We start from the raw sequence: 9,828 nt of genomic DNA, 5'->3' as shown, positions 1-9,828 counted from the left end.
CTTATCTGCTGGCCTAAACACTTATTAGAAACAGTAACTAACATTTACAACCTCAATTAAAAAATGTGTACCTGAAACGTGTATTAATTTATTCCCAGAAGTTTATTCTCGTCATTTCCTAGTGTATCTTTCGACTGCACTGATGCTTTCAGTATGTGGATGTTGGGTGTTTTTGCCCGATCAAATTTCAGCTTCTATGAGCTGCCCATGCAGTGCTGGCCCACGTGACCTCAACTAGCAATGAGACTGTTTCTATGATTCTTGATACATGGAGCATGATTCAAGGATGGAACGATTTTAAACTGCAATGATTCAAGTCGGTTTCATTCAGAGGGATGACGATTAGATTCGAGATGGTATAGCTGTAGCTTTTGTCATGCTTAATAATATGCAACAGCATGAATTCAAACAACAAATCATCAGCAATGTCAAACCAATTTATATCTACATTTCTACAGGTCTACATTTCTCATAAAAAAATTATATTAAATATATTAAAATATTGCGATATGCCTAAAGAAATGCAAGGACTATAAAATTTAACAATTTAGTTTGATTTGTCAAATAACCTGTTTTCTGATTCAAATCATTTTTTGTTACTCTGTTAGGGTTAGGGTTAGGGTTAGGGTTAGGGTTAGGGTTAGGGTTAGGGTTAGGGTTAGGGTTACTCCAGTCCGATTTCGAATCTAACTGGGCCAGCAAACTGACCTTAATGATGACATAATTATTCTGTCCTCTTATCATTTGGTTAAAGCAAATTGTGTTAGTGCCAATTTCTATTAGCAATACACACCTGTAGTGATCTGCATGAAAATTCACATCAACTGCCCAGTGGTTGGGAAGTGGGTTGGCAGTTACATTATAACCCCACCAATGAGCGTAAGACCTTGGCCATTCCCTTGAGAAATGACAAAAACGATCCTTACAAGATAAACCAAGATAGTGATAGGAGAACATGACCGCTGATGCAGAGGTGACCGGTACTGCAGGCCAAGCGACGTCCCAATGGAGTTTTGATGGATGAAGGAAGTCGAATAGAAATGAGGCCCAACATCTTCGACCGGCATGTCCCTGACTAACTGTCAATGCGTCTGACAAGCTGGATGTGTTCCCAAACAAGCTCTAGGCTCTCTATTCTACAGAAATATTCATCAAATTCCTTCTCTGGAGATAGTTAAAAGGACAGAAGTTGTTTATTCTTTGCCAAATATAACAGATGGTACCAGAGCTTTCTTTCTATTCTACCTGGTAACTGCCTGATTAAAATAGTTGCATGAAGAAAACACTCTGCTTATAGACTGCAGTGGGAGATATGCAGCTCTGAGTCTCAAATGTGATGGCAAATGTTGTATTATTCATCTTATTATAGTTAACAGGAATTGTTTCACTGAAATATGCTCAATGACAAAGAGTTCCCGCTTAAAAATGTCTCTGGTTTTTTCATGTAACTATAAAAAACAGTAAAAAAAAATAATCTGCAACTGCAAATGTTGGTTGCAAAAAAAATGTACCGTAATTTTTGGACTAAAAGTCGCTCCGGAATATAGGTCACATTAGCCATAAAATGCACAATAACGTGAAAAAAAACCCATATATGTCGCTCCGGAGCATAAGTCGCATTTTGGGGGGAAATTTATTCGACAAAATCCAACACCAAGAACAGACATGAACGAGCAACAACAGGCTAAACAATAGGTATGCTAACGTGACATAAACACAAACGAAGAGCTGAGAACGGGCCTGACGTAACATTCAGAGTTATTAAAAAAACTATCACATAAATAACACGTTTATAAAACCATCTGTGTCACTCCAATTCATTAAATCCATCGATCGTCCTTTGTCAACAATGGGTGCGCGCCGCTGACGGCGCTTGCACTTCAAAATATTCCACAGGCCCATATAACAATATATAAATTAGATATCAAATAACTATTATATGAGCAATAATATTATCAAACCATCTGTGCACTCTAAATCATTAAATCCATCGATCAAATTCCTCGTCCTTTGTCAACAACGCCGCACGTGCGCCCCGACATCAGCCTCGTCCTTATTCCACAGATCTACTGTATAACTATAATGTACTGTTAACAAAGTACAAGGAAAGACGTGGGTTTGGTAAACGTCTCTTTATTTAACAAAACAAACTTCCAGGCGTGTGGCGGTGTGGACTTCCAGCCACGGAGGTGGAAGAGAGATCCATAGAATAGGACCGGGCGTGCGTAAAAGCCATGACCGAGCCCCACCCACCGTCCCCGGACAGCCACCCGGCCGAGCGCCGGCCACCGACTTCTATCCACGGAGCTGAAAGAGAGCTCCGTAGAGTAGGACCGGGTGTGCGTAAAAGCCATAATAGTTTTTCAAACCTTCTGTGTCACTCCAAATCCTTAAATCCTTCAAACTCTTCATCCTCCGTGTCACTTAGAAACAAAGCCGCTAATGATGTACGTGGGGCTCTTCGTCATCTTCGTCATCCCGTGATAAATTTTTTGTAAACAACCGCCGCGCCGCGCCACGCCACGTCGCGCTGCTGACATCACTTGAAATTCAAATTACAGTAATCCCTTGCTACATCGCGGTTCGTTTATCGCGGTTTCACTTTATTTTATTAATTTTTTTGAAAATATTTGAAAAAAAACACATAAGTCGCCCCCACCCAAACTATGAAAAAAAGACGCGATTTATAGTCCAAAAATTACGGTACTTTTAAAAAAAAAAAAATTTTTAACACTGTCAGTTGATGACCTGCCCATTTAAGAAGCAATGAACAAATAGCACCATAGTCTCCAATACTGCCTGGTGCACACAGGTTTGTGCTCAACTATGTGTCTTCTATCTGCTGATGTTCCCCTGCAGTGCACATTATTCTTTACACCCAGCTCCTGTCGCCCAGACTGTGCACACTGACAGTAAATCTGCATCATTCTCAGTAAATCTCAGTGTAATTATGGCAATAAGTGATGTTAAGGGCTTTGAAGTGTCTTCCAATTTAGACTAATCTGAGCTGAGATGTGTGGAAACACTAATTCTTTTCAAGGGACTAACTATAACCTCTGCTGGATGGTTTAGGTACATTAAGCAATGACGCTGCAGGTCTAAATTACACACAGCAGTATACTATGAGTCATTAAAATTATTGTTTATGATATAATACATATGGGATGCTGGATAACACGTATAGTAGCAGAATTACGGGGATTGGAGCAGCAAAATGATCTCATGAGGACATATTGTATGGTCAAAATGCATGGATTACTTTCGCCCACAATTCCTCCTGGATGTATTGTATTATTGCTGGATTGGGCTTGTACTAAAATCATTGAAGTGATTCAGAGTAAGTTTCCACATATCTCTGATACAAGTCCAAAAGTGAAGCAACAAGCTTGAAAGGAGAGTCAGCCTCATTTCCCTTCATATCAGGTTGCTCATTTTACAAGCCTTAGAGCATTTTATGGCTCAGTTGAACATTTCTCATCTTCACGCCTTTGATTAAAGTACAACCATGCAGTGCTCACCACAGGCCAATTCCAGATGCAGCTTTTATAATTCAGTGTTATTTCAAAAGCTTTGACTGAAAAACTGCAAAAGAATGAGCTTGAAAATGGTTGGATACAGTGAAGGCAGCAGCAATAATTTGCTCTTCGACATGCTTGTTGTTGAGTCGGAAAAATATATTCTACGGCCATGCTGTAAGAATGTGAAAATATACTTAGCAAAGGCAGCAACGGTGACATTGTGATTTGCATGTCTGCCTCATAACTGAGTGGTCCTAGGTTCAAATCTTGATTTAAGCCCTCTCTGTGTGGAGTTTGCATGATCTTCCCATGCTTGTATGCTAGGCTACTGGAAGACTCAAAATTGTCTAATGGACTGTCTCTAATCATAAAAATAAAAAATACTCCATTTGAAAAATAGGAATTTATACTCAGAACAGATTTATTATCCATCAGCATCAGTTCCAGAAGGTAAATGATTCTATCTTTGTGTTTTTTGTGTTTTGAAACTGAGAATGTGAAAATTGCTTGAACAGTAAAATCAGGGTTCAAGGTTTTATGATGGCAACAAATTCTCAGCATCTTTCCAAACGTATGAGACCAACATCTCGCAACTAATTGTGTTCAACAATGGAGGTGTCACTGTAGTTCAACTTTACTTGGTTGGAGTGTCAGATCACGCGGACTTTCTGCGTTCAATCTTCTCCCGCACGCAATCACCAGTGCAGAGGCAGCAACATAATGAAATCGCACACTGGGACAAGAAGACAGCTCCGCCTGCCTGTGATTATTTTCATCATGATCCACTGTCATTGAAAGCCCCCTGCACTCCAACTCCCTCCTGTTTTTGGTTGGTGCCATCTCTCTAGTGTCATCCCAAACTTTCTGCTGCTGTCACTCACCTCATAACTGTTCTTTTCTGTAGCATCCCAGGGATGCACTGTCTGCTGTGCTGGTAATGCAGTCCAGCTGCGCAATATAAACACAGCCAATGGAAGTGAGATATGAAGCAGTGGACCAACGTAACAATAACACAGAAATTGTTAATAAATGAATAGCACTCGCTAATCTTCATGGCTTTTAGTCATATGGAGTCATATCGGGAGGGAAATGAAACGTTAAGTGCTTTGAGTTAACAGTGAAGCCGTAATCACGTAAAATTAAATTCTAGATAAGACAGGAAAAAAATTAATCATGGAATCCATTATTGAAGTAGCTCGACATGTGATTGAGCTTGCTAAATGAAATCTAATCAGATTTTTTTTTTTTTTTCATTCTAAGTGACGCTTTATAATAAAACAAAAAGGAGTGTGACTGGTGTGATAGTGCATACATATAAGATGAAGGCTGACAGACAGTCCCCATGAAGCAACTACTGATGAGAATTTTTTTTGAAAAATGCTACTGGTCAGTATTTGGAGTACATACCAGTCTAGTGGTTGCTAAGCAGAATTTGTAGAGCAAAGTCACTTGTGGCCCCAAAGCTCAATGACATATTGTCAACCACTAGGTCACTGAATGAACACAGCTGGCAGAAACCTAAAGTCGGACACAATACACAAAGAAAATGCCTCCAAGGATTTTGACTATGAACCCTGTTAACAAATGTATTTTGGCGTATATATCATTGAAAGTTTGAAAGTATGCTTTCTCAATGATTAGTTGAACACCGTGCCTGCTAGGGCACTAAAAACAAATCTACTTACCTAAACTACACATTTTAAATATTCAACTCCAGGTACCTTAAATATATTTGATTTGATCTTGATTAAAATCAATACTGCTCTGGCTGGACTATTTATAAATACCACAAAATCTATAAAAAGCTGACTTGTGCGAGAACAGAAAAGTAAAGGACTTAACTCTTAACTCATCTACTGCAACCCATGTGCTTTGGTTATGATTTAAATCATAACTTTCTCTCATACACCGTTCATTCATTCTCAGTCTGAACACAGAAAGGTAAACGAATCCATTTCATCAGAAGTCTCCATTACCACAACAAACACCCTTCAAATAGTGTGATTTATCTGAGGGAGTGACAAGTCCATATTAAGCTTGTTGTAATTCTTAATAAAGTCATAGGAATTCCAATGCTCTTTTATTGAGATGAATTGGAACTGTTATAAATAGTGAAAAGTGTGCATAACGAGCCTCCTTTAAGAAATAATCCATGAAAGTTAACAGATATGCTTAAAACTGACTGCTGACACAAGACAGCAATAGATACGATGGGCGGAGCTAATATAATCAATAAGAAAAAAAAAACACTAATAGTGTACCGTAATAAAAATATGAAGATTACGGCCACTCACACTCGCATTTTTTAACAGTCTGCCATGTAGCAGATAAATCAAGACATTTCACGTAATGTCTCCTCTACTACCCACGCACGGGCTCATTAGCAGGAATGATGCCAGTCAAAGGGAAGTGAGGATTCTGTCTTGATGTCTCACATCAGATGATTCCACTCAAAGACAGACAGCGATGAATGAATTGGCCTCAATCATCCTGATTCGCTGTGAGTGAAGTAAGTGTGCTTTGCCTGAAAAGGGAGCTTTGGATTTACTTCATCATGCCTTGGTCTCCTGATCAATGCACTTAAGTGTCTTACAAATGTGCTAAGTCAGGGGAAAAGACAGGAATGTTAGAAACTGAATCTATCGGCATGCAATTAAACTTTTCTACTGCCCTTGGCTCGACCGAAACGAAGGCGGCGATAGAGTTTGCCACTGACACAAAAGTGATGTATTTAAAGCAAATCGCGGAGGACATCCAGACACAAAAGACACAAGCAAAAACCTCCATAGTAAAGAGCAGACATGATGATTCAGTGCTTGATTAGATCCCAGCCAGGAGACATCTGTGTCCGCCCCTAAATTTCCCAATGATAAATTACAACATTAGCTATAAGGTTGCTCTAAATTGTATTTTTTTTTTTTCAAGTTTTCATCAGATGAAGCAAAGGACGTCCTGAGATGCGGTACAGAAGACTGCAGCAGAGCACAAGGGACAACAGAGGGTAATCAATGCCCAGAAGCTCGGGAAACTAATGCATGATTATTCTTTCAATTGACTATCCTGACATGAAAAAAAGCATTGTGGAATTTGCTCAATTTCAGAGCATTAAACAAAAATATTAAATATACTTCTTAGATAGGTAACAGAATTTGGAATACAGTCTGAAGTGCTTCATGTCACTCAGGGAGAGAAGGGAGGAGTGCAGAATCTACTCAAAACAAAATGTATGGGGGGGAAAAAAAGGCACTTCCGCACAATAAAATAGCAAATTAATAAAAGTCCAAGAAATAAGACTCAAAGTAACAAAACAAACACTAGGAATAAAATCATGAAAAATCATGACAGCATATATGACCTGAAAAAAAGGAACAAGGAAAAAACATGAAACAAATCTAAATCCAGTCAAACCCCAATCAACCAAAACACGGATCATGACACAAGGAAGTGCATGTTTTCTTTCCATTCCCACATCTTTTCCTTGGTCAGTCGAGGAAAAATAATATTGCTCAGTATACCGTAACTGCTTTTTTTCTGGCAAGTATGAATGACTGAATTTGAAGTGACATAATACAGTGAGTCACAAACAGAGTGAAGGAAACGGAGACAACATGGGATTGGAAATGGCTCTGAGGCAGTAGAATCACTTGGCTCAGCCAAGCAGCAGAATTCGGTCAGTGATGATACCCGTTGCACTGTTGCCAAGGCCACTAAATCAACTGCAGTGAACTGTCTCAGAAAAAATATCCTACATATAGATTTCTTTTTTAGCCCCTCAATAAACTGCCCTTCATCATCGTATATTGTAATGAATAGTTGTGAATCTCATGCATCCAACATGGCAGTATGGTTGCATCAAGGATTTTAGCCCGATCACTGCTAATTGTAGTTAATGACCCCGGACGCCTGACACAGAGGAACAGAGTTACTTTCACTGAGCATGGGCTTGAAAGCAGAGTCTGATCTTTGAGAGGTTATTCATCTGTGCTGCTGTTGCGTTTCTAGCCTGGGAGCCCAAACAAAGCAGCGGTCACCTAATTGGCCCTGACCGGGGCTAACAGGCCCGTTTGAATCAAGTCATCCACAATAGAAGTGGCAGAGAATTTACACATTACTAGGCACCGTTAGCAACCAATATGCATAAAGCTGACAATGCTCTCTCCGAGTTTGTTTCAGTGTCAAGTGTTAACTCGAAGTAACAGCGCAAACAAGACCAATATGTGAAATAACGTTAACTTTTGAAGTACAATTGGACAGAGCGACGTTTTGTTGACACGGAAGTTGCTACGGCTTCTTCTTGTCAATCTAAGCATGTCAAAATAATTTGTTTCGATTGAAAGTGTAATGCATAAACACTCAATTCCTAGTTGAATCAATATTTTTAGTGCCCATGAAAACAGTACATTCGATCAGAACTTTAATCCAAACTCGGATCGTATTAAAAAATTGCCTGTGTAAATTTAGTCAGTGAAATAAATGTGGGATGCTTCTTACTGTCGTCATCCATAAATAAGCATCACAAAGGGTTGTTTTTTTGGGTTTTTTTGGTTAATCAAGTCAGGTCTTGGTCCGTAATCCCCAGAACCACTGAAGCTTCTCTGTATCATTGCAAGAGAGAGAGAGAGAGAGAGAGAGAGAGAGAGAGAGAGAGAGACCCTACATAATCCCTTTTTTGCAATAAATGTGCTTAGCTTGTTTAGTGTCAGCAACATCCCGCTGTCATTAATGCTCAACGTCATGTCCCCCTCTGCCATATTAAGTTATATTACTGTCCCATTTTCATTTTGTCTTCAAATAACCAGCCTATCTGTGGGATTTGTACATTAAGACAAACACATGAAATTAATACAAAGATAAGCGAGGATGTGCTATAGTCTTTCATGTGGTTTTATTATCACTGGACATCTTTTACAGCAGCGCTGTGGACACTAATGAACAGGAACTGGAAAGCAGACTATAACAAGCCACTTGAGATGGTATACTGAGCCCCAGAGAACCATTAGCCAAAGTTTCCATTTTAAACATGGGCCAAGTGTGGTGACGTTTTGTAATTTGCTTGCAGGAAGTTGTTTTGGTGTCTTGGGAGTTGCATTCCTAATTCATTGTCTCTGATTGTTCAGTTCTATTTTGGACATTTCTATGATTCATATACAGTATGAGGGAGGTACCTTGCCAGTAACATTAACATTTGACAAACAAGTTTGCATGTTGTTCTGTCGCAGGTGGTTATGGCGTGTACAGTATCCAGAAGATTTAGCAAACATGCTATGCACTGCCAATGTGGATGCTGGTGGAATATTCTTGAGGATAAATGAGTTATAGTTTTACTTTACATATAAAAAGTTCTTTGTGGCATGTGCATCTGCCACCCCGTTAAACAAACAAACCAACTAATCAACAAACATCATTTATCTGGGAGAAAAAAACAACAGATGAATTTATACAGATTTGCTGATGGAAAGTTCTGACAGAGCATGTAATAGTCTTGCTGCCAAAAAAAATTGCTCACTAACTTTCACTTTTTGATCAGTGTAAGCGACACATATCGAGTGCCCTGAGTAAGCCCCAGGGAGGTTTAATGTTAAGCCCAAACAGGTCATATAAGAGGCATCTCAGCTTCTGCCTATCTCTGTCAGACCCACTGGAGGAAATCTAATTTGTTTAATAGCCTGTCGCTTTGACGCCAAGCGTTTGGGTGCGAGGAAACAGAAGGTAGCGATGATGAAAGCTTTGAGGGAGACCGAGAGAGAGAGAGAGAGAGAGAGAGAGAGAGAGAGAGAGAGAGAGAGAGAGAGAATGAGAAAAATAGAGAAATAGAGAGAGAGAGTAAACACACTCTTCTCACATTCACTGATGAGTTGTGATTTCCAAAGTCAAGATCTGTGTCAGCCATCTGGTGACAAAGAACTGCACAGAATTATGCCAGCCTTCTATATTCTGTTTTCCATAATTTAAGCTTGGGTGCTGTCTGCGTTAATGAATGCTACAGCTTCATAGATTCACATTTAATTGTCTGGTTTCCTCAGACTTTTGTTTTTTTCAGAAGAAAACCAGTATTTACAATTATCTCGATGTGGAGAGTAGACATTGCTTTGTGTGAAGTATGAAAGATTTCAAGCTGAGACAGTCCATTTGGGAATAAATTGAGACGTGATCATCATTATTTTACGTTCATTACTTTTTGTGATATTTGCTTTTGGAGGTCTGTCATGAGAGTTTTCCCTTATAACGTAATATGCCTTAGCTCCAAAAAGGTTGTCAAACTCAGTGGTATGTAATTTGAAAGCACATTCTACAACAGCCCTCCAATCAT

The sequence above is a fragment of the Syngnathus scovelli genome, chromosome 7 (assembly GCF_024217435.2).
Source record: "Syngnathus scovelli strain Florida chromosome 7, RoL_Ssco_1.2, whole genome shotgun sequence".
In the NCBI taxonomy this organism is placed as follows: Eukaryota; Metazoa; Chordata; class Actinopteri; order Syngnathiformes; family Syngnathidae; genus Syngnathus; species Syngnathus scovelli.
The sequence above is the reverse complement of the archived record's forward strand: the minus strand, read 5'-3'. Positions refer to the sequence as shown.